Genomic DNA, 25,558 nt, shown 5'->3' with positions numbered 1-25,558 from the left:
AGTGGAAAGGGAGAAAGAATTAATCCCAAAATTTAGTCTTCATTATATCTGCTAAGAGAGGAATAGGTTGGGAAGGGGAGAAATTGGATGAGTTTCAGATTTTGTCACTTCAAATATCCTGCTTTTGAGTGAAATATATTTGAAGTCACTGCCTTGGATGATCCTACCCTGAGATATTCAAGAGGAATTATGGTTCCCCAGTGAACTAGGACATCTAATGCAAAACACCTGGCTCCATCTTATACATGGAGGGAAAGCATAAATAAGACACAGTCCACTCTAGTGGCTATCATAATTGTTGACTGCCAATCAACAGAAGTGCAGGTGGCTTGGGTGAACTTGTTATTAATAAGAAGTTGTCAGAAATAGATGACACTGGAGTGCTGGAATGGCAGAGAAGCTCTGAGATGGGCCCCAGTGATACTGCCCCTCCTGTTCAGGTCTTTGTGCAATTCTCTTCCCTTGAGTGTGGGATGGCCTGGTGGCTTATTTCGAACAAAAAAATATACAGCTAAGGTGATGGGTATCACTTCCACAATTAAGCTGTACAAGATGTCTGTTTGTTTGCAGGCTGTCTCTCCCCCTCTCTCTTTCTCTTTCTTTCTCTCTCTCTCTCCTCTCGTTGGCTTTGAAGAAACTAATGGCCATGTTGGAGAAGTACATGTGGCAAGGAACTCAGGGTGGCCTTGGGCCAAAAGACTTCAAGAAACTGACTATAGCCAACAACCATGCAAGTGAGCCTGGAAGCTATTAATTCCCCAGTTGACCCTTCAGATGAGACCCCAATTCTGGCCAACACTGTGAGTGTAGCCTCAAGAGAGACCATGAAGTAAAATGTTCAGCTAAGGAAGCTATGCTCAGATTCCTGACCTAAAGAAATTTTAAGATAACAAATGGATGTTACTTCAAACCACCAAACTTCATGGCAATTTATTACGCAGCAAGAGATAACAAATACAGTGGCCTCTTGCCTCAACCCATATGTGCTAAAGCTGTTTAGAGAATAAGAATCCGATAATTTTCCCTTTTTAAATAATATATTAACTCTGACATTTTTTTTTTATATTGTCCCTAGCTTCCAAAAGCAAGAGTCAGAAGACCTCGGACTGAGACCTGACCCTGTTGCCAGCTGGCATGAGATCTTAGAGAGACTTTTCCCTCTTCTGACTCTCAGTTTCACTATCATTCAAATAAGAGGAGTTAAACCAGGCCAGCAATTTATAGAAACTTTATTATTATTATTTTTTGCCACAGAACTCTTTGACCAAATGACATTTCATGAGGAAGCTCTGTGTACAAAACAGATAAAAGTGAAGGGCTTAAGTTAAAATCAGATTGAATGGAGCCCCTGCTTGGCCTCCCCATCTCTCTACGGCAGCCCCCAGATCACCTTGGAGGTGGAGCCCTGACTTAGAGGCTGCCGATGAGCCCTTTTAATGTCAACATCCTCTAGGTTCTCCGGAAAATTTTTTTAACAAACCACCTATGATTTAGAACACTCTCTAAATGAGAACACTCTACTGTGACATCTCTACATCAAGCCACCTCTGTGTGACCATCCCAGGACCCAGGGCTGGAGTTTCCCAGAGAGCAGCTCGCTTCCCTTGGGGGCAGCACCAAAGGTGCCAGTGCCCAGCATGAGATGATTTTTACTTCCCTGAGCTCCCTAGCAGGTGGGTTCTCTCCCACTCCTTGCGTACTTGCTTCTCCCAGACTGTTTCTTCCCTAACCAGAAAGTTGTGGCTTTCTTGTCTGGATGTATCTCCATGCTTTCTTGGTATAGCTGTTGTTGCTGTTATTTTGTATCCTGGTGCGTAGACTGGATGCAGTGTTTGGGAGAGGCTCTGGCTGACTGAGAGCCCAGGGCTGCTTCGGGCTCCCTTGTTCTGGCTGTAGAGTGTCACTTCTGCAGGGAGGCCACGTGTTCCTGCTGGACCACATGCCTAGAAAGTTCCCCAGTACACTGCCACAAGCCAGGAGTTCCTTATGCTGCACATGTAGGCTTTGAGCTCTGGACAGAAACATACCGACTTGCGCTCAATATTCAGTCCCCTCCATCTTTCTTTTTGCCAAGTATGATTTTGCCCCTGAACATACCCCTGGATGATAAATTTGAGTTCTCCTCCTCCTCCCAAGGATCCCCTGGCCTGAAGTCCAACACTGGCAATTCTCTTATCAGTTAAGCATTGCTCTCTCTACAGAACAGTCCTTCAAAAATGTAAATATTCCCCTGGAGAGCAACCTGCTGTCTTTAACTTCCTTCTTTTCTGAAAAAGGGAAGAAAACCTGAGGGCTGAGGGGCACAGTGAAGGTATAGTTGTGGGAGCTTTCCACTCTCCACTTTGTGCAAATGACAACCATTCTAGCCTCAGTTTACCCACCTGTAAGGTTATCTATGGTTGCCAGGACAATCTAAGAGTGAGGCATGGGAAAGTCATTTTATATGTTTATAAATTTATGTGCATCCTACTTGGTCAAAAACTGACCCAACAGAGAAAAATGCTTCAAAAGCCATGGAACATAGTTCAGAAGCGAGGCAATGCTGTGCTATTGTTCCATTTCCTTTGGGACGGCAGAGAGTTTCTTCAACAATAACTTACTGGGGGCCTGGTACCTGTCAGCAGGTGGCGAGGCTTTGGGGAAAAGAAGCAAGACAGTTGCTGCCTCTCTGATGACCTTGATGTCAGGGGTGTGCAGTCAGGTGGGGCAGGGGAGGGGATTATCAAAGTATTTACAATGCACAGAGGTCAGTCGGGGAAGCAGAGAGTTCTGAGGGAACTAGGAGAGGGGTAGCTGAGCCAGCCCAGGCTAGGCATGGCTTCACGAAGCTGCACTTGCTTCTGTGTGTGCACCTGCTTCAGGTCTCGGGCTGGTGAAGGGCCCCAGGTGTGGATCAATCTTCACCCTGGGATGCTTAGAGTCCAGTAGAAGAAACACATTGCATCAGGAATTATACACTAATTATTTCATTACAGTTTCCACAGGAAGTGAAACCAGAAGGAGCAAGTCAGAGATACCGCTAGTGGCTTTCCCGCTGAAGAGAAGAACACTGGGGTTCTCATTCTCTTTTCATTCTCTCTTAGAGAGGGTGTCCAGCCCTCTCTGTTACCAGAAAATGAATAGAATTAAGGTGTCAAGCTTGACGTGCATATCCTAATGGTTTTATTTTATTTTTTTAATTTATTTAACAGACAGAGATCACAAGTAGGCAGAGAGACAGGCAGAGAGAGAGGGGGAAGCAGGCTCCCCGCTGAGCAGAGAGCCCAATGTGGGGCTCCATCCCAGGACCCCGAGATCATTACCTGAGTTAAAGGCAGAGGCTTTAACCCACTGAGCCACCCAGGCGCCCCCTATCCTAATGGTTTTAAGTACGTGTTCAGGACTTGGAGCTGGGTTTGAGTTCTGGCTCTGATATTTACTATCTGTGTGGAAGCTACTTAAACTTTTTCAGCTTCAGGATCCCCATGTTTGAACAGGGGGTGGTTACACTGGCTGGATAGTTGATGACTCAAAGGCAAAATGCCTGTAGAGTTGTTAGGAAATGTTAGCTATTACAATCACCCCCACACCCCAGCTAGAAGCCCTTCTTGGACCTGTTCACGCAGGAGTTCAGAGCAGCCAACTCACCTCCTCCAGGGCAAGAGTTAGCCACTGGTTTGCTCTGAGGCAAAGCTGTTAACTTTCAGAGCTTACAGAATCTCTCCCGCTCTTGACACAGGGTGTTTGGGGGATGGGGGTGGGTGTCAAAGGACCAGCCAAACCTATTCAAGTTACCATGGCTACAGAATTAAGAACCTGTGAATTTCAGGAAATTGCAAAAAATCTGAAACAACTTGGCATGATTTTTTTTTTTTTTCACTTCCATTCACAAAGAGACTAGAAATGCACGTGGAAGGACATTTCCTTGCACGGTTTGCGTTCAGTGTGGGCATTTTGCTCGTAATCCTTCACGGAAGCTCAAAGGATACACTGACAGCGCTCAGTGCGGTAATGACTAAGTAGAGGCCAGAGATATGACAGAAGGCAGAAGGAAACAGAAAAACAATTCTAGGCTTGAGGCATTACTGAAAGAAAAATCTGGTCACCAGGGTTGGAAACAGGTAGGCACACAGACTATTCCCCTCTACCAAGCAGTCACGTGGTACACGCAGCCCTTTATGATAAGTAAGGCCTTTTGTTGGGATGGGGTTATTGCCTGGAGATGGTCGGAGTTTGATGGGGTTTTCCCTGTTGGAAGGGAGCCTTCATCTCATGTTTCCCACATGTTGGAGATGTTCAGATTGGCCGGGTTTAGATTCACGGGAATCCCCTGTGATCTTCTCAAGTCGAGAAGTAACTGAACCATCACCCTCATCTCTAGGACTTCAGGGGAATTTGTGGCTTGGAGCCTATAACCCTTTATTTCCCGATCGTCTTGAGATGCACTGCCCTAAGGCTGGGCACACTGATCTCACTCTGTCCCCACATCAGCCCTTTTACACCAGATGCTCGGCTTAGCTGGCTCTCGGAGAGGGTGTAGGGCAGGTGCGGTCCTGCTTCTCCAAGCAGGGCTCCAGCCTGCAGAGCACAGCCAAGGATGTGCCTCCTTTCCCGGGAAGAAAACCAACAGTAATGACCCGACTGCTACCTTTAGTGTCATTCTCTCTCTCTCGGGGCTGAAATTCGAACTTTTCTGTTTCCAGGCAGAGAACTGCACCACTATAAGCTGACCTTTCCTGGGCACCATGAAAAATGATATATGCAGGGCTATTCTGTAAAGTCAATAGATACCAATGTCAGCCGGGGCTTCTCGACCATCTGGCCAATGACTGAAAGAGATCATTCAAGGTTCCATAAGGGGTCAGCCCTGCCTGACGTCAGGAAGCAATAAAGCACCGTGGAAAGAAGAGTAGAGTTTTAGAGAGTGTGGGTTCAAAGCCAACTCCGCTCCTGACTTATGGAAAACCCTCATGTGAACCACTTAACTTCTTGGGGTTTTCACTCTCTGTCCATAAAATAGAGGGAGTGATTTATAACTTGCAGTGTTACACTGAGAATTAGATAAGGAATGACAGACTCTATCACACAGTTAGCCTCAATGTTAATTACTGTGTGTGTGTGTTTTATCCTCACCACAAGGAACTGTGTATCTGGGGTGAGCTGAATGTCTGGTACTTTCCAAACTAAAGTGACTTCAGTGTGGAGAGACTTGTGCTTTATACCTGTTAGATAGCTTTGCTTTCCTTGTAAGAAAACGTGGCTGTGTGTCCACAGAAGCCCAGGGGAAGAGCAGAATAGGTGTTTTTAGTTCATCGTGAGCATCAGAAGGGGGAGAATTAAGGAGGACATGTTTTTCAATCTGTCAGCTTGAATTCCCCTCCCAAATTCCATTCTGGTTATATGATCAGGCTACTGCGTATTTACGGGTGGCCACAGTCTGGCTGGAGGGGTAGATTTAGTCAGAAAGGAAGTTTTTTTCCCTTCTAAAGACAGCGAGCATGAGGAGCAGCAGCATTCAGAAGGCACACGGTGAAATATGTTTCTGATTTGGGGGTCACCGGGACCTGGGTCTGAAAAGTGGCTCCATCGCCCTGCATTCTAGGATCTGGAAAAATTATTCATCCTCTCTACTCTTCAACTTAGTCTTTATCCAATAAGCATGGTCCATTTCTCAGAGACGTCGTGTGGATGTTTTGTGAGATGATGTGCACAAGGGGGCATAGAATAGACTAGGCTCTCCATGTATTTTGGCTACTGGTATCATTAAAATAAATTAAAATCAGCATCCCTTGTTAAGCCTTTTATGTTTCCCATATTCTTGTCTACTGTCTTACTCGGGGAATCGTATTGATTCCTGTTCCAGGTGGGGACCCGAAGGGGCAAACTGCAATGCAAAACAGCAGCCTGAATGTGCACTGCCTTGTTTCATGATTTTTAACTGCATTTGTGTCACTTAAGGTTCTGGGGAAATGTCCCAAAGGGCTGAGAACAATGGGGTGAGTTTCAGACCCTCCACTCCCACATCAGCCAAAGCAGTCCCACATTTACCTCCGTACTGAAGTTCTGCCATCAATTTCATTTAATGAATGTTTCCACAGCCAAATATAAGTTTGAAAACCACTGTCTGAATTTCAGATAAGTCCTTATAAACTGAGAAGCAAGAAAACTAAGAAAAACCTCCATTTATTGAGCCCCTACTACGTGTCAGGTACTGAATCTGCCATATATTATCTCATTTGGACATCACAAAAGCCCAGAGAGATACAGATCGTCACCCTCTTTATATGGACAACAAAACTGAGGGCTGGAAAATCAGTAACTTCTTTGGGGGGAGGAGACAAGCAGTTACTAGAAGATGAGATAGGGAAGCTAGGTTTTTCAAACAAAGCACAGAGAAAAAAAATCTTTAAAGACTGTAGAGTTGGTCATACCCCCTTTTAATCCTTATCCGATTCATACTGTTCTGAGCAAACCAGAGAATATTCATAATGTGTATGCATTTCTTCCCCTAAACGCCGTCACCCACCTGAAACACTATGGTCAAAGCACAATCACCTCTATTGCAATGGGCTCCGATGCACACAATGCCAGCAAATTTCCCCCAGATTTCTTTAGTGCTGAACAAACTTCCCCCAGTCCTCCATTGGGCTGACCATATCCAAAGGGCAAGGCAGAAAGCTGGCAGGGGTGGGCAGCAGGTTTTATTTCTAAGAACATATGGGAGAGCTTCATAAAAAGTGGCCGGTGGGGGGGGAGTCCACAAAACATGAAAAAGAGGCATTTATTCTTCAAGTGGGGCTCCCTGTCCTGCTCTCACTCTGGACGGAGAGCATTTCCAAAGAGATCCCCCCGCAGCATCCTACTTTACTGACAGCTTTCGAATCTGCAAACGCCCAAACTCAAAACCTTGTGCATTCTGGAGTCAGAACCCGACATTTACATCCAGCCCTGGGCTGTTCCCTTTCCCCTAACCTGTGCCAAAACAACCTCCTGCTTGTGAAATATAGCCAAGTCTCTGACCTGCCAGCCCAGTGAGACGCCCTCAGAACAGGGAGATGAAAAGAAGGGGGCTCGGGGTAGGGGGTGAGGAACACATGAGAAACAATCCAAGATTGCCTAAATGCCTCTTTTAACTTCCAAGGTGATGGCAGTGTTTGACAAATGACAGTGATTTTTCCAAACTTCCGGTTACTGAGCACTCACTCTCCCAATGCTTTATGCTCCATTTCCTTCTCATAATGACAACAGAAGTTATTGTCCCCATTTTAGGTAAGTGGACACTGAGGCCCACGGAGTTGCAGATTCTCATCATGGTAACATCTATGATAGTTGTGGTGGGGACACCAAAATGACCGACGCCTGGCTTCGAAACCCAAGCTCCTAATCCCCTTGTAACACTGAAGAGAGAGAAGCACGCCTGTGCCCTTCTCAGAGTCTGCCAGGTAGATCTTCCCAGCCAGGGGCAAGGGGTTTCTCAGGGCTTTCTGTGATGAGGGGTGAGGAGGGGGAGGTGATTCTAGAAAGATGCAAGGTACCACTGGCTCTAAGCACCCCAAGACATGCACAGGTACCCAGCCCAAGGATCAGTGAATCAGGAGATACCCATGGGGAGTCCCCCTGCCCGTGGGTATGCATGGAAGTTGGGGTTCCCCCTCCCACCTAGTATTCTAGCTGCTCATCTGGCCCTAAGACTTGCCTCCTCCCTTCTGTTCTTCAGCCCTCCTCCCTCTCTCTGTCTAACCACAGGGAGGATGTGGTGGAATGAGGGATGGATGCAAAACTTTTGTACACTGCAAGGTGAGTGCCGTTTAGATATACAATTTTATTGTTCTATCATCCTCTATCAGCCTTCCCTTAACCTATCCCAGAGCAAGACCACAAACGATCTCCACCTTCAAATCCTACCACTCTCCCCCGCAGACCAAAATAATCACAGGTGAATCAGCCAGGCAGGGAGTTAAGAGAAGATTCCCACTTTTTCTCTGGAGGACGCAGAGCTAAAAACTTTACAGAAAGTTCCTTCCACGTGTGACTGCTCATAAAATTCAAACAACCCCTCCAAACCTCCAAGTCTGGAAGGGGTAAGCAGAAGACAGTCAAGGTGCATCTGATCATAACAAACACACCATTTTGCCTACGGCGAAGACACGGAGGAAGTTTTATAATGATGAGCCCACCGCTCCTCTGGCACCAAGAATGCAAACAGTGCGCCATAAGGATCTTTGGTGATGCGGGTGAAACCCACTTACCTCTCCGGAGTTGGGAAGGACCTAGATCCTTGAATGAACCAGCTCCATGGAGTCAGTGCCTGGCTGTGAGCAGCGGGGCTCCCACGTGCGCTGCCCCCGGCGTCACCCGCAGCCGCACAGTCTTTGTGCGAAGAGAGGCCGGCGTGAGTCTGCGCTCGCGGGAGAGCAGTGACAGTAGGCAGGCTGTGGCCAGCGCAGCCAGCTTTGGCTGGCTTATATAGCAGCTCCTGCCTCTGTAATGGGACGCCTCGCCTCCAGACATCCTTTCCTACTTTTTCAGTTGGTGAATTAAAGGAACAGCCCTCCCAGCGGAACAGGGTTAGCTCATGAAAGACGCACTCACTCCCTGCTCCCTGCCAGGAAAGGAACCCATTTGCATACAATTTATGGCAAAAGTAGGAATTCCAGCTTTCCTCCTCTGCCTCCTCCCCTTCTCCACCCCCAACCCAGACCCAGAGCAGCTGTAAGCTAGGTGTGATTTTTGCTTGGCTCCCCAAACGGATTTTCTCATTTTGAGACAGAAGCCCAGGGAATGAGAGGGCGCAGGACGGCAGCTCTGGCTCCGCCGCTCAGGCGGGCTGGAAACTCCACCGCTACCCTGGGCTCCCGGCGCGCTGGGGCTCTGCTCCGCAGCTGCTCAGTGGCACCTCCAAAAGGAAAGGGGCTGAGCCCAGTTCCTGGAAAGAGGACCTAAAGCCCTGCAGAAGCCTGGGGCGGTTGGGTTTCTCTGGGCCAGCAGAGAGATAACCCAGGATTAGCTGTCAGCAGCAGGGCAGTGGGGGAGCAGCAGATCTGCCCGGCTGGTCTTCAGGGTGAGGGAGCCTGCCCAGCTGCCCAGAGGCTTCACCCTCCCAGCAACCCCCCCGACGCCCCCCCTCTATAAGGGACAGCTTTGTGGACAATGCCCATGTTCCTTGAATGGGCCTGTCTTCTAAGTAGCACCTCCTGGGGAAAACCTTTCTGAAGTTTTCTTCTCAGTGCGGAAAGGTGTCCAGCACAAAGAAAAAAAAAAAAGGTTAACAACTTAATCTTTGAGACATAAACTGCGCCTTTGCTCTCCAGCGTGCTGTGGATTCTTTCCAAGCTCTGAGTCATCCGTTCGCTCTGTGGTTAGCATGCACTGAGGATCCGCAGGGCACACACAGGCATGCGAGGCAGGCGGGAAGCCTCGAGGGCACAGCACCCACATTTCAGCTTGTCACAACGCACAGCAGTTTTGTGATAGCGGAGGGAAATGAGGCCCATGGAACCTGTGGCTATGGTTGGACCCACCCTTATTAAGTCTATAGGAGGTGCTCTGCGAGGCACTTCATGGATATTATTTCATTACAGGCTTGCTCAAGCCAAGCAGGTGTCGACCCCTTTTGACACATGAAGAAAAGGAGGTTTAGGGAAGTAATTCAGTCCACTTAGGGAATACACCTGGGAAGCATTTAGATGACAACATGGGACTCCATAGTTCTTTCCAATGTGCGCCACTGTCCAGGAACATTGTCAGATGATATTTAAATGTTTTATGCCCTATTGAATTATAATACTGCTTGTACAAAAATCACTGCTCTATTTAAATATAGAAAATATATTTCTTTGTTCCATAAGAGCTAAAGGGGAGATCCTTGGTTTTTGTTTTTCTTTTTTTGATTCATTACTAATAATGAATGTTTTTAATAATGAATGATGTAATACCCATACTTATTATTATTGCTGTGGGCCTCAGTTTCTCTGTCTGGAAAAAGTGGGACAAGGTTAGGTCATCCCCATGGTTGCTATGGCTCTGTATTCTAGGATCTTCTGCTTAAGTGACCCTCCCAGACAGCAAGAAAGCCCATAAATAGTCATGCCATAAACAGCTCATTTGAACTTTTGAACATTCTGGCTGATTCAAATGTTGGTTGTTTTGGAAGTTTTTAATTCTGTGTTTCAGCCAAAGTATGTTGCAGTAGCACGAGACTGTGTCTTTCAACTCGCAGTGAATGCTTCCTGGCCTCTTGGTTTCCCAGATTCGACCAAGTTTATCTCTCAGGGTTAGGGAGTAAAACATTAGAACAGTATGTACTACATTTCACATGGTGTATAGGCTACATTTACATATAGCATGTAATCAGTATATGTTTGCTATTATGTGTGTATTTAACTGCAATAAGAAAGAATGCTAGAGGGCGCCTGGGTGGCTCAGTGGGTTAAGCCTCTGCCTTTGGCTCAGGTCATGATCTCAGGGTACTGGGATCGAGTCCCGCATCAGGCTCTCTGCTCAGCAGGGAGCCTGTTTCCCCCACTCTCTCTGCCTACTTGTGATCTCTGTCTGTCAAATAAATAAATAAAATCTTAAAAAAAAAAAGCATGCTAGAAAACAGGGTAATAAATATGACTTCTGGGAACATCCCAAACCTGACAGCTCCTATCCTCCCCACCTTCCACAGGATAGACTAGGGGTCAAATACAGGTGGCTTAGACAATCAGAGGGAAAACAAAGCCAGATATCACTAGACTGGTCCTCAAGGCAGGAATAGGTCAATGGAGCAAACACATGAGACTCTGAGTAAGCATTCAGTTACTATCATGGAAGTATATTCTGGCAACATATGAAAGAGATGGCTAGCTTTATTTATGTATCTTTAGAAGAGACAGGAATTTTAGGAAGTTTCTCTAAAACCCATGTGGCATCTGGCTTCTGTGTAAGGAGTGGTCCAGACAAGGACTCCTTTCCATCGATCTGTGCGCCTTTTGCTGCCTCTGTTCCAGGCAAATTTAGGGTCTGGAGACACTCTCCAACAACTGAACCCTGGCTAATGCTGTACTCTACCCAGAATTCTCACCTCTACCTCCACACATCACCTTATCGTCCAGTTCTGATCCAAATTCCCCACAGAGCTTCCTAGATTTCATCCACAAAAAGTGTTTCCAAGCACCCTAGTACATGGGAATTCTGTTAGGACATTCGTTATCTGTACATGGTAGATGGATGTCTAGTTTTTTCCCCTTACACTCTAGGCTTCCAGAGTACAGGGATCATGCCTGCTTTTTCTGTGTCAAGCACAGAACCTTGGGCATTGCAGAAACTCAGGAAATAGAGTTTAATGGATGAATACAGTAATGGAGGAACAAGTGAATGTTTGACATGCTGTGCTGTATCATTAAACATTGTCCTTGTTCTTTCATAGAGTATGAGAGGGAAACTAGATTATCGTGTCCAACACACCCATTGCACAGATGAGGAAAGGGAACTCACAGAAATTACTTGCTCAAAGCCACCATGGCTGCTTTCCACTCTAGACATTACAGCAGGGGATGCTTATAGAATTAATAACCACTCACCCTCCTGTTTGGCAGAGGCCACACCTCTTGGCATCCGATCTCTTATGGTCTTGTCCTTCTTCATACTGTAAGCTCTTTCTTCCACATGAGAGGATGGAGTGAGTGCTTGGAAACACCTCTGCACAGAGTGGGCCAAAGGCTGATGCTGCTGTTTCTTGTTTGCAATCCTCCCTCACTGGCTGCTGGTGGAGGCTGTGGGGAAGTCCAGAGGGAGCATGAGGGTTTGCCTCAGGTGAGATCATTCTCATTTCCCTGAAGGTCTGTGAAATGCAATGCTCTTGTTGTTTTTCCAGATGGATCAGCCAGTGAGTGGAATGTCGGTCAGGACTACCTCTATCTGAGGCAGTCAGGCATCCATTTCCTTGAGAAGTCTGGCACCCCCTGCTTCCCACCTGCTTAGCCACTCCTTCACTGTTCCCAATCTCCTCCTCTTCTTGGGATTCATCTAGTGTGCTAACTCCCGAAATGTGCAAACTCCAGAAATCCCACATGACTACAATTGCCAGAAATCTCTCCCAGAGCAACGAAGGAGCTCGGACCCAACACAATGGGCTAGTCATTCAATTAGACGCATTTGTTTGGAGTCAAGGTTCCCCAATTTGCCGTCCACAAGTCTTTGTTCGATATTTTTTGCCATCTCTTCTCATTTTTCCTGAGACAACAAAGGACAAGAAAGCTCAAGGCGTCATTGAGTGAACTGCAAGCTAGAGGACAGCTTTCCTTCTTGATGGAATAGGGCAAATCAGCTGCATAATCAACCGATAGATAGGTAGACTGGTCAGCATAGCAGAAGGGGTGGAGCTTTGGCTTAGAGTGGGTTCAAGTCCTGATGCATGTCAAGTTACTGGGAAACTTGGGGGCAAATCCCTTCCTTGCCTTGGTTTTCAGGGTCCTGGTTGCCAAACGAGTCACCCCTAAGGATCTTAGCAACTTAAAAATTTTAAGTAAAATAATAAAAGAAATAATTTAGAGGGCTCTGAGACTTTGCACATTCAATTACCTGTCCCTAGAACACCTTCCTTCTTCTTTGTCTGCATGGCAAGCTCCTACGTTATTTCTCAAGATTTACTTTATATACTTCCAAGAACATTTCCACGGCCTTCCACTAAGAGAGAAGGACCCCTCTTCTATTCCCATCCAGATTTCCATTTTTCATTTTTAGCACATTATATATTTTACCCCAGTAGACCGTGAGGGTAGGCACCATACCTTTCCTTGGCTTATTAACAGATCTGTTCATGGTTGGCTCCTATGCTATGCCACTTGCTAATTATTGTGAATATCATTCCTATACATCATGGTTCTTAGAATGGCTTAGACCCACAGTAGATACTGGAGCTAAACAACAACAAAAAAAACAAAACCCTTTCTTGGAATGATTTATTAGATGATTGGAGACTTCATTGTTATCACTGATTTCCTCATCTATTTCCTCATTGAGACTATGAGAGCTCCTTCAAGACAAGAACTCTGCTTCCCATCCCAAAGCACTGAGAAGTCAGTTAATGTTCCCATGAAATGACTGACTAACTGATTATCTAGATGATGGAAAAGGCATAAGGCTGGTAGTTTGGGGTTTCATCAGCTTGACCATCTACAAGGTGAATTACCTTGAGGAAATCATGTCCCTTCTTTGAAACTCAGATTCCCCATTAGTGAGACAGATAAAAATTCCTAACCCTAGTACCTCTAAGCATTGGTTTAAAGATGAAGGAAGAGAGTGGAAGAGAAATTGTGATGATTTATACAGATTTGGGGGATAATAAATGATTTTTCCCCCTAAAATTCCAGTCAAATGCTCACACTTTGCATCACTGAATTGCACTTATAGAAGCATCAATCCCAGGTTCTGTCTAAAATACTTCTGCAGGTTTAACAGGGGAGAAAAGGGAGTTGAGGCCACCTGGTGCTGTCTTGTCTTCTAACACTTTCCAAAGAAGGCTTCTTAGCTGGAGGCCCAAGGGGAGGAGGGAGGGTTCAAAAGATTAGCTCTGGCCCATGAGAAGTTGGAGGTCTAAAGTTGTGGATTCCCTCCAGATGTCTGGGGAAGTGGTCTGGGGCATGTTTACTGGTCTGAGCCCAGGCTGCAATGACAAATATGAGTGAGTCAAGCCATCTTGGGGCTTAATGCAGGTCACAGAGGGAATGCACAGCTTTGAAGTTAATGCAGAATGGGTATCTTGACTGATTTGCCGCAGCTGAGTTAGATGCTCGTGACGAAGTTTAACTTGTCCCTTCTCCTTGGTTTTTTTTAGATTTTTGTTTGTGGACAATGGTGGATAAGAGTGGCTCGCATTTATTGAGTGTTCCCTGTCATGTAGGGCACCTTTTAAGTTGTTGGCTTGTGTTCAGTTCTGTGATGTTTACTATGAGCCTCCTAGGTAGACACTCTTATTATTGCCCTCTTTCAGACGGGGACTGTGAGGTACAGAGATGTTAGTAGGTACATCATGCCAGACCCATGAGCAACAAATGGCAGCAAGAAGAAGATCCAAACTCAGGCTGTAAACTCCAACCTTGGCTTCCTGTTTTTGGGGGTGCTTCCTTACATATTTCACAGTTACCCAGAGGCAAAGATGACGTGCTTGAACCCAGATGGACCAACCGGACAGACTATGGAGTTTGTGCATAAAAATCTAATGAGGCAAGAAGGGCTTTGGTGGGGTGCCTGGGTGGCTCAGTTGGTTAAGCATCCAACTCTTGATTTTGGCTCAGATCATGATCTCAGGATCGTGACATCAAACCTGAAGTCATGCTCCACACTAAGCGTGGAGCCTATTGTCCCTCTCCCTCTGCCCCTCTCCTTACTCCCACTCGTGCTCACTCTCTCAAATAAACAAATACATAAAATCTAAAAAAAAAAAAAAAAAAAAGAAGGGCTTTGGTTAGGTGTTTCTGGGTGCTCTAACAACAGGGCTCAGTGAGAAGTCCCCATCCATCCATGCTAATACTAGAGTTGTGAATGGATCTGGTATGGATTTGTTCCCATCCTAATTCAACCACTAACCAGTTATGAGAAGAAGGAGGACCTGGGTCATATTACTTAACTTGTGTGCTATAGGTCCCCCACTTGTAAAATGGGCCCAGTATGAACTGATACATCCTAGAGTTGCTCTCAGGAATAAAGGAAATATACCCAGTCAAATGTTTATGCTTGCCACACTCTGAGTAATCTCAAAATAGTGGCCATTGACTCTTACAAGTCATTTATTCTACTCTGGGCCTTTACTTTATCATCTTTTTTTTTTTAAGATTTTATTAATTATCAGATAGAAATTACAAGTAGGCAGAGAGGCAGGCAGAGAGAGAGAGGGGGAAGCAGTCTCCCCCCTGAGCAGAAAGCCTGATGCGGGGCTTGATCCCAGGACCCTGGGATCATGACCTGAGCCAAAGGCAGAGGCTTTAACCCACTGAGCCACCCAGGTGCCCCTACTTTCTCATCTTAAATGACAGAAAAGATCATCTCAGAGCCATGTTCTAAAATAAAAATGTTCACAAAAAGAATGTATAGACATTGAGACATACCTTGAAATTCCCAGGTTGACCAAACTGAATTCACTGATTACTTTATTTACTCAAATAACCCACATAGATTTCCCCTCCATCCTGCTAAGCAAGTGCAAAACACACACACACACACACACACACATGCATGCACATACGTGTGCACACACACGCACCTCACTGAGTATTTTCCTAAAGGGATGTTTAGTGTTGGTTTGAGAGATGATTTATCTGGAAGAAGTAGCATTAACTTCCTTTGAGTAGTGGAATACATTTTCCAATCCCTCCTGTAGCGGGCTTTAAGGTCTCTGTCCTGCCACAGTTTTCCAAGCCTTTGTGCATTCTCTTTCCTTAGTGATGCTGGAAAATTCTCCCCTATTTGGAGTCAGCTGGAAGGTATCACTTGCCTCAGAGCTGGAAGCCCCCTTGGATGGACTGTATGGGGTACGGGGTCACTCTCCTCCTAGGGGAGCACCGTGGGCTCGCCTTTGTCCTGATGGGCAGTACCACCTCTAATCTTTCCCTATGCCGCAATCTCCCAACAGTAGGAGTGGCAGCAAATAGACCACTTATATTTGTTAATAACATGACAAAGCATTAATGTTACTTCTATTCTCACGCCTACCTTCCCCCCTCATTAAGGGGGTGGGGGGACACTGAGGTGAGGAGAGGTCAAGGGACTTAAAGTCAGATAACCAGTATATAGGTTGACAGAGGTTTTCCGCATGTAAAATACTGGGCTCCTTGGTTTGCACTGTGGAAGCTGTCTATATGGGTATTATTTCCTCAGTTTTGTGAGGTACGGTGACATAACAGAAGAAGCCCATTGCTTGAAACTGGACAGACTTGGGTATCATCTGGGTTCTGTCATTTATATAGTGTGTGATGTTTCAAATGCCATCACTGCTGTGAGCTCTGTCTGGGTCGCTGCCTATAAAATGGGGGTTGAGACTACTCACTCTGTTCAGTGGACACGAGGACTACAGTAGGCCGATAAGCACCCCCAACCCTCTGAAAGATGGCCACGACCTAATTCCCCAGAACTTCTAAATGTTACCTTTTATGGCAAAAGGGACTTTGCAGATGTGATTAAATTAAGGGTGGTGTCATAAGGAGAGTATTGTAGATGCAATCACAAGCGACCTTACGAAAGGGAGGCAGAGGGAGATGTGACAGCAGGAGAGACGGCAGAGTGACTGGGGAACAGGGATTGAAGGGTTGTGGCCGCATGCCAAGGACTGCTGGCCTCTACCAGAACCTGAATAAAGCAAGGAACAATTCTCCCCGGGAGCCTCCAGAAAGAACTGGCCCCATGGACTACTTGATTTTAGCCCAATAAAACTCATTTTAGACTCTGCCCTCCAAAATGGCAAGGGAATAAATTCTTGTTTTTTTTTTTTAATATTTTATTTATTTATGTGACAGAGATCACAAGTAGGCAGAGAGGCAGGCAGAGAGAGAGGAGGAGAAGCAGGCTCCCTGCTGAGCAGAGAGCCCGATGTGGGGCTGGATCCCAGGACCCAGGGATCATGACCTGAGCCAAAGGCAGAGGCTTTAATCCACTGAGCCACCCAGGCACCCCTGTTCTTGTTCTGAGCCAGCCAGGAGCCCCAATTCTTGTTCTTTTAAGCCACTGAATTGGTGCAGATTCTTATAGTAGCTGTAGCCGTAGGAAACGAAGGCAAGGACTCAATGAGATGATGTCTCTGCCTCGTGCAGAGCAAGGCCTTAAAAATGGTCATTCCACATCACTGGATTCTCAAATATCTTCTTATTGCAGCTCCTTGGATATGACTTTTTAGGTACCGTCTGGAAGATGGGGAAAGGCATGGAAGCTGGAGGGAGCTCCACCTCCCCCATGAGCCTGACAGTTTTGAAGTGGCCTCTGGATGGGGGAGTTTTGCAGTGTTGAGTGATTTAGTCCAGAGACAGGGGAAAAGCTGGACTTACCCATCACGTCCTTATCATTCCAGGGGCAGCCTGGCCCTCACAAGTGTCAGGCTTATCTAGGCAGCTGCTCATCTGTAACTCTGAGCTCAGACCCCTTTGCCACACACTTTGTCAAGCTGAAAGAGCTAAGAGATCCCTGTGCTCAAGGAAGAGATAAGAAAAGGAGGCTCGGAGTCGTGGCCTGCTCTGCCCACACACTGTGAATTGTGGTCAGCTGAGGCTAAAGTCCAGTGCTGCTGATTCTCAGAGCAATGTATCATAGGGAGGAAGGGACCTGTCGAGTTTCTGTTTGACTCGCAGAAGCCAGAGGAGTTGAGTTCTTAGAAAATCCTTCACAGGGCGCCTGGGTGGCTCAGTGGGTTAAAGCCTCTGCCTTGGCTCAGGTCATGATCCCAGGGTCCTGGTTTCGAGCCCCGCATCGGGCTCTCTGCTCGGTGGGGAGCCTGCTTCCTCCTCTCTCTCTGCCTGCCTCTCTGCCTACCTGTGATCTCTGTCTGTCAAATGAATAAATAAAATCTTAAAAAAAGAAAAAAAAGAAAAAATCCTTCACAGAGCTGTTTCTTCTTCTTCTTCTTTTTAAGATTTTGTTTGTTTCCTTGAGGGACAGTGAGAGCACAAGAGGGAGACGCAGACTCCCCGCAGAGCAGGGAGCCCAATGCGGGACTCATCCCAGGACCCTGGGATCATGACCTGAGTGAAGGCAGAAGCTTCACCCACCGAGCCACCCAGGTGCCCACACAGAGCTTCTTCTACTTAGAAAGAAAAGAGGTAAGAGGGTGGCTGAGAAGAGCGAGGGTCACTTGCCAGGCACAGCTCTGCCTCCCGGCTTCTGTGCACAATCCGCAAGTCCTCTCTCGTGGACTTCCCTCAGATTTCCAGTTCACCCAGTGACCGCATCACTTGGAGCTGTGGTATCTGGGGACCAAAGGAGCCTCATAGTGAGATGCCAAGCCAGGCTCTCAGACCCCGTCTCAGAGACCCGCCTCTGTAGGGGAAGTTCAAAGGCTTCCTAAATCCTTCAGAACACCTGCCCAGGCCGGGAATGGACCCGACTCGCAGAAGGATGGTACACGGGCGAGGGCGGTGCGCTACCATAAGTATAGATATGTGATTCACTGTCTGAAGCAGATGACAGGGGACTTCCTCCCTGTAAGTACTTTATAAGGAAGTTCCGGAGAAGTCTTGCTAATCCCCATGGACAGGAGGGGGTGGAGCCGGAATGAATCCGTGCGACAGCTGCCTTGTACGACCAGCAGAGGGGGGCTCACTTTGAAGCACATTCTGCCAGGAGCTCCTCTGTGTCAGTATCCTGTTGCCAATGAGAGATCTTCTGGGAGCCTGGCTTCATGAGCAGCACTCAGTAGTGAATGCATGCTTTCAAAGGAAGTGGAAGTATTTTGGTTCTTCAGCAAGTTGCAGTCTTGTTTGCACACAGTGAATCTCACAGATGATTTATGTGAAACTGCTGGTATTCGACTACCTTTGACCTACAAAGCTGGCACTTACATATTCGTCCAACTAGTGAACTCAGGCCTTGCGGAGATCCCAGCACCACAGCTGCGTGTGCACAGAGCACAGCTGCTCACTGCTAGGGATGCAGGCTTGCCCAGTGAGGCTATCTGCCATGGCCAGAGCCAAAGGAGGAGGGCAGTGGTCCCAGATTTTCTAGGACATGTAAAATCCTTGAATGCCTGAATGAACCAGGAACAACTCCCCACCAGAGCTGAGACTGAATTCTACCGGATGGTTGGTGACTATTATTATTATTATTATTATTATTATTATTTCATTTTACCAGTTACTTGAGTGTTCACATAGAGCAGAAAGTCAGGGTTAAGAGAAATAAAGAACAAAGAAATAAAGAAATAAAGAATAAATAGGAATAAAGGAATGCTATGTTTCTTATGCTCCAATGGTGCAGAGTATTAGATCTACTCCAGGGCTATAGACATAAAGCTACCAGCTTATGGCCAGCCATAGAAATCCTTCTTTCTTCCCATGGAGAACAATCACAAATGAAGTGATGAAAGAAGCTGCTTTAAAGGGAAGTTAGTTACATGATGGCTGGAGAGATGAGACCTAGGATTCTGCCAGACTTCTCAATGCCCAGACATCTGCTTTGGAGGCTACTCTCTGGCTAGAATTGTCTGTGGCTTAATAACTATTAGTTATTAGTTAACTTAATAACTCTTAGTCGTTTCCTTCTCCAAAGGTGCTGAGGTCAGAGGATGGAGAGTTTGTCTCTCAGACGTCTGAGTCCTTTTGTTCTCTCTATCCCAAACACCTAGTTTCCTTTAGGTAGCTTAGAAGAGCGCCCAACAGCAAAATCATTCTCTAGGTCTCGAGTGATCCAACAATATTTAACCAGCACCTTGAACAGTGACTGGCCTATAGCAAGCACTCTGTAGATATTTGTTTTATGAATGGTTGAATCTCCTCATCTTTGAAACACAAGCTTGGATGTGAAAATCTGGCTCATGCTTTTTCTTTATAAAAACAGCCAATTTAATTTGGTACGGAATTGTTGATTGTCTATGTTTTTCCTGTAGCAATAAAAACAATGACTGCCATCTTTTGTTCCTCATTCCTCATTGTGGGATGTTGCATGAACAGAGTTGGCAGCAGTGAGAACTGCTGAAGCCTGGAACTGATGAGTTGAGGAGGAAGATATCAGACTGGTAATTTAGTCCGAGTTGCGGTCTGGTCGACGGTGCCTTCCCTCTGAGCCGTCAATGTTTTCATTTTACAGATTTTATCTACTGGACTCAGACGTGTATCCTACCTTGGATACCTACCTGTAATGGGACCATGTGACAGGGATTAAAAGGTGATCCATCGAGCTCTGCAGGTGCTCACAGTCCCCAGGGGAGAACACAGACCCTGAAATGGGTGACTGTGGAACAACGTGTTATGTGTTGTAGTGAAAGTCCCTGTATGCAGCTATGATAGGGACACAGAGGTACGGAGAACCCAATTTTTCCCATTGCTCGAACACCTCCCGTATCAGGAGATTCATTATTTTAACAAGAAAATGCAGAGAGAAAGAGTGCATTGACCTTTTCTATTCACTCAGCATCTCGTAAAATGAGTATCTATTATGTGCCATGTCCTAGGTCAGGTGCTGGAGAGGCAGTAAGTAAAAGGCACAGTCCCCACTCCCACTGAACTTTCAGGTTCATGGTGAGGTGACCACAAAACACCTAAGGACACTAAAAAGCATATACTCATAAACAATACAGTGATGAGTGTGATAAAACAAGAACCAAGTCACTGTGAGAGGCTCTACATTGGTTCCCATTTCCTGGACGGACTTAGTTCAAGCCTGAGGAGTGAGAATTTTTTAAAGTTTGTATTTTTTAAAAAATAATTTAGTCACTCCTTGTAGACAAAACTGATTTCTGCAGAAAATACTTAGCCACTTAAAAATACCTTGTTATTGATAGAAAAAATATAACATAAGCTATTTTCCTTTATTAATGATACTGGTTTCCTTTGCAATTTGCAGAATGGGAATGTGAATTTTCACTTGACTCATTTAAAACATATTTATATAATATTTATTTTGTGCTATGGACTTAAGTGCGTCCCAGGTGGCAAACTCATTTAATCCTCCTAACCTAGCGGAGACATATTATTTTCATCACTATTATTTCCACTTCACAGTTAAGGAAATAGCTCAGGAACTCAGAGAGGTGAGATAACATGTCTCAGGCGGTATGACTGGTAAATGGCAGGGCCAGGACTCAAATCCTGCCTCTTCGACTCCCAGAATACCTGCTTATCACCACTACACTGCTGCGCCTTGAGGAGTTACCAAAGCAAATGAACTCTGACATGTGCCCATCTAATGGCGTGAGAACTGAGCATTTCCATCTCTCTGTTGCTGGAGAGTTAGCCGATGCTCCCCGTTGTGAAGTGCTTTGCCCAGAGCCACACAGCTGGTAAGTGTCAGATCTGGAATTAGATCCTGGCACCGTCCAACGCCAAGGACAAGCCTTCAGCTCCACGTCACCACTTAGGAGTCTTACAACATAGGGGCCGCCCCATTCTGGGGCGGAATACTAGAAACACAGTCCCTGAAACATGCTCCTTCTCTTCAGCCTACCCTTTACTTTATATACCTTAAAATGTACCACCCCCTTAGGGGTTAATTATATGCGCGCTCTCTCATGTTGATTTACAGACTTGAAATGGTTAGTCTTGTCTCCGTAAGAGCACAGGAAGTCTGATTCCTCCACTCAAACCCACCCACCTCCGTCTAGGCTGAGGCTGAATGTAGACGTTCTCATTAAATACTCACTGGTTTAAATCACGGACTTTGACATTTTTGTGATGTTGCATACTCACTCCAAAGTAATGCACTAAGAGAACCCAGTGGTTCTGAGCTTGGGGTTTAAGTCACAGGGACCTGGGTTCAGAGCCTAGCTCTCTTACTTTCAAGACTGCATGCTCCTGGGCAAGACTGGTCACCTCCCTGGGCCTCTGTGTTTTCATCCATGAAATGGAGGTAAAAACCACTACATTCAGGTTCTTAAGTCAGTGAGATGAAGCAGTTACTACCATACTCAGGACACATGAAATGCTAAACAACCGGTAATTATTATTGCTTCTAGATTTTTCTCTTTACTGAACTAATATAACCTGAACAAAGCTTCCTTACCAGCTTTTACTTCATCTCTAAAACTAGAGGAGCAGGGGACTTACTGCATTTTACTTTCCTCTTGAATTTTTCCCTGCTTTGATGTAAAGGGGTCTGATGTGTTTCACTCCTCGGTTTATGCCCATGGTTTGGACCTGGGAGAGAAGGGGTTTTCCTCCCGAGGGGGCATTTGGAAACGACTGGAGATATTTTGGGCTGTCACAACCCTGGTGGGAACGCTCCTGGCAACTAGCAGACAGAGACCAGGGATGCTGTGGAGCCCCTTGTAATGCATGGGCCTCCACCCGACCCCCAAACCAAAGTCTTAGAGAGCACGAATACGTCAATGGTGTTGAGAGTGAGCAGCCCTGGTTTATCCCCTCTAGCACCTCACACATGTGTATGCACACACGCACACCATGCCCTGCACACAGACGTGCTCACACTTACGCACACCCCCATGTCCCCTGAGCACATGGAGGGAACAGTGTGTGTGGATCCAAGACGTGCTGAGCTCCGGGATGAGGTCATGCTGGGGAGACCCACACGGGCCTGCGGTGAGACACATTACACGTGGGGGATCTCACCATTTCCGCACAGAGCCCTCACCTCGAGATCGCCGCCGCCTCATATCCTGCTCTGGTCCCTCCTGAGAACATAGGAAGCCTTGCGGCAGATGGGCTTTCGCTTAGTCACAGTCTCTGTGGTCAGATCGGATTACGTCCACAGCATCTCTGGCTTTGAGAGACCCACAGTGGCCTGGTGCTCTCTGGGCTGGCCTATGACCTTCCAAACTCAAGCGGATCCCAAGACAGGCAAGGAGAGGTGTTCGTTTGCAGCTTTATCAAAGGAGTAAAAGGAGGGAAACAGAAATAAGCCGAAGGATGCTGGTATCCTCTTTTGAGGGCAGGGACTGGGTGTTTCTCTGTGTGTATTTCTTGTGCTTACCACACCAGTGACAAGAAGTCTGTAATTCAATAAAATTCATGAAAGGTTCATTGAAGACTTACATGAAAACTATTGTAAAATAAGCATGTTTGAGGGCGCCTGAGTAGTTTAGTCGTTAAGCATCTGCCTTCTGCTCAGGTTGTAATCCCAGGGTCCTGGGATCAAGCCTAGCATCGGGTGCTCTGCTCAGTGGGAGGCTGACTTCTCTCTCTCTCACTCCCCCTGCTTCTGTTCCCTCTCTCACTATGTCTCTATCAGATAAATAAAATCTTTAAAAAAAAAAAAAGAAGTCTGTAATTCAAAAAAAAAGAAAAACATAAGTGATAGAAATCTCGTAGGAGTTTGTATTTCATAGGAAAAGGTAAGATTGGGTGCTAATTCTTACTGGTTATAATATTCCAGATACTATTATGTGCTTACAACAATTATTTCATGTAACTGAAACAGTGATGTGTCGATTAGCATCTCCCCTTGAGAGCTGTCAGGATACAGGGTGAGTGTGGCTGGCTGACCCATGAGCACAGAGCCACTAGGTGACAAAGCCAGGATTTCAAAGTAGGTCTCACTTCCTTCAAGGCCTCGGTCTTCACCAAGCTAGATGTCTCTCACTCGTGCAGAAGGTATGGCTAACCCAAGAGGAGTTACATGAGGAGTGATGGAAGGATCTAGGACTCCTCTTGGCATTGCCCTCTAGCAAACAGGTAGAACAGGTGCCTGTAAGGCCCCTGTCTCCCCTGGGCACACATTTCTCACCTGGCCATGCCGCTGCTGCCTTCTGTCTCAAGCTTAGGGTGTTTTTTGCCCTCTTCATAGCCCATCCTCCCAGAGTCCTTGCTCTTAGGTTTATCTGATGAATAGCATCATTGGCTCAATTGTGACACATCTGTAGGTAGAAGTAAAAATTTGTAACAGGAAAAAACAAGCAAACAAACAAAAAACCTTACACAATTTCTGTGACTTAACACAATGGAAATTTGTATCTTGTTCATGAAGAGCCCCATGAGGGGGCTGACTCTCCATCAAGCAGTCACACCAGAATGCTTCCACCTATGGCTGTACACCCTTGACTTCCTTGATATCATGCTTACTTGCAGTGAGCCAGCGGTAGAAAGAAAAAGGACTGCAAGGGTGGGATTACGGAACAGAGGCAGCAGCGACATTCCATGGCTAGAACCCAATGCAAGGGTGGGATTACGGAGCAGAGGCAGCAGCGACATTCCATGGGCTAGAACCCAATCATGGGACCGCACTCAACTGCATGTTTATCTAGGAGACTTAGGAAAGTGAGGAAACAAATTTGATGAAGAGATAGACCATCCCTGCCAAAGTGGGGATCAATGAACTTGTTCTTGAATTTGGAGGAGATGGTCAGGGATAAGGAAGAAATTCTGTAGGTAAGAGATCCGACCATGCCCCTCAGAGCTCACCTTTGAGCTGACGACTAATTCTTTCTATGTAAAGACCTCCCTCCCGGGTGGAAACAGGGACAAGGTGGTGAGCAACACTCCCCGGGGGGTTGGACCAATTTATAGGATGAAAATAGAACTCTTTGGGAAGAAGGATCAGTGGGGCCCTCTTATCTTCCTGTTCCATGTGAGCGTAGCCATATTGTGAGTAATTCATTGGCTCATTTATTCCACAAACATTTATTTGAGCATGCTAGGTGGTGGAGACCTAAACATCCAGCCTCTGCCCTTGGGGTGCTTCCATTCAAGTGTGGAAAAGATGAGGAATGGGGCAGAATGAGCCTTGTGACAGAGGTAGGCACAAACTAGATGAGGATCATTTAACCTAGGCTGGAAAGAAAAATAACTGAGTCTTAAAACATCTTCAGAGCAAAGCAATTGGGAAAGGATGTTCTGGTAAAAGGCGCATCATGTGCAAAGGCAAGGAGTCACAGAATAACATTCTGGAGCAGTGAATAATTCAGAAGGAATGGATACAGGATCCATGAGGGAGAGATGCAGCTGGACTAGATCATGATGAGTACCGTGTGCCCGGCAGAGGAGGATGCATTTATTCAGCTTTTCTGACCTTCTGGAAAGGACAGTGTCCAAGGGGGATAGGGGGTTTCATGAAACACAAGGGAACTGCCCATGGCTGGCTCTGGTGAGAACTTGCTGCTTGTCCATAATGACTTGGGCACTGCCAGCACACCATGTGCGTGCAACTCACTAGGTCAGGGACTTCCTCCATTTGCTTTACCCTTGGAGCTGTTGTCCACACACAATATCTGCTACACCTTCTAGCCTCTTATAGCAATAATGTGTGCAACAGACGGCATTGATTCTCTACCCACTTGGGTACCACTCTTGGTTTTCCCAAGGACTCTCCAATAAAATGATGTCCTCCCTCTCTCCAGCCCCAGGGGACTGATAGTTGTTTCCAGTCTCCAGAGAAAAAGATCGAGTCATCATATCATCACTCTGCAGCAACTTAACACCCCATAGTCATTGGCATTCATGAAAGAGACAAATTAGAGGATGCGCTGGGAACTAGAATCTCCGTCTCTCGTTTGTAATCTATTTTTGGATAGGAAGCAGAAACACATGGAAAAGATTTGATAATGTTAACAAATGACACAATAGTCACTAGCTGAGCCAGGAAATGTTTCTTTCCTCACTCAAGTGCTGAGTTTCAGTTACACAGACTTCTGGGAAGACAGCCTTGTCATCTTATCTAAAATGCCATTTCATCTCCCAACGCTCAGCCCGAGTGCCACCTGCTCTGTAAGTCATTCCTCGATATTCCGCTCCAAACGCCTCTCTATATTTTACTTGTGTCTCTGTTCCTTGATTACTCTCTTTGCCAGGATCATAAATAATTCCTTCCATATGTGCCTCTCTCATGAGATTATAAAATAAGGTAACATTTATTATGAGCCTGCATGTGCCACACACTGGGATAATTGTTTGACACTTTTTTTTTTTTATGGAATCTCAGATTGAGTGTGGGCAGATGTTACTAGTTCCAT

The 25,558-nt window shown here is 46.1% G+C and overlaps 1 protein-coding gene across 9 annotated transcripts in view; it reads right to left on the bottom strand.

Annotated features, from left to right (window-relative positions):
• Window positions 1-8,652, bottom strand: part of TNC (tenascin C) — a 93,973-nt gene extending 85,321 nt beyond the window's left edge. For 2 of the 9 annotated variants that reach the window (XM_044265044.1, XM_044265045.1), the window contains exon 1: window positions 8,229-8,649. The gene's annotated coding sequence lies outside the window, so the exon portion shown is untranslated. Of the gene's footprint in view, window positions 1-8,228 lie in introns of all 9 variants that reach the window. The other 7 variants (XM_044265051.1, XM_044265052.1, XM_044265043.1 and 4 more) reach the window with 6 other exon arrangements.
• Between the last annotated feature and the right edge of the window lie 16,906 nt (window positions 8,653-25,558).

The sequence above is a fragment of the Neovison vison genome, chromosome 9 (assembly GCF_020171115.1).
Source record: "Neovison vison isolate M4711 chromosome 9, ASM_NN_V1, whole genome shotgun sequence".
NCBI lineage: Eukaryota > Metazoa > Chordata > Mammalia > Carnivora > Mustelidae > Neogale > Neogale vison.
This window is presented reverse-complemented; position numbering and strand designations above follow the sequence as displayed.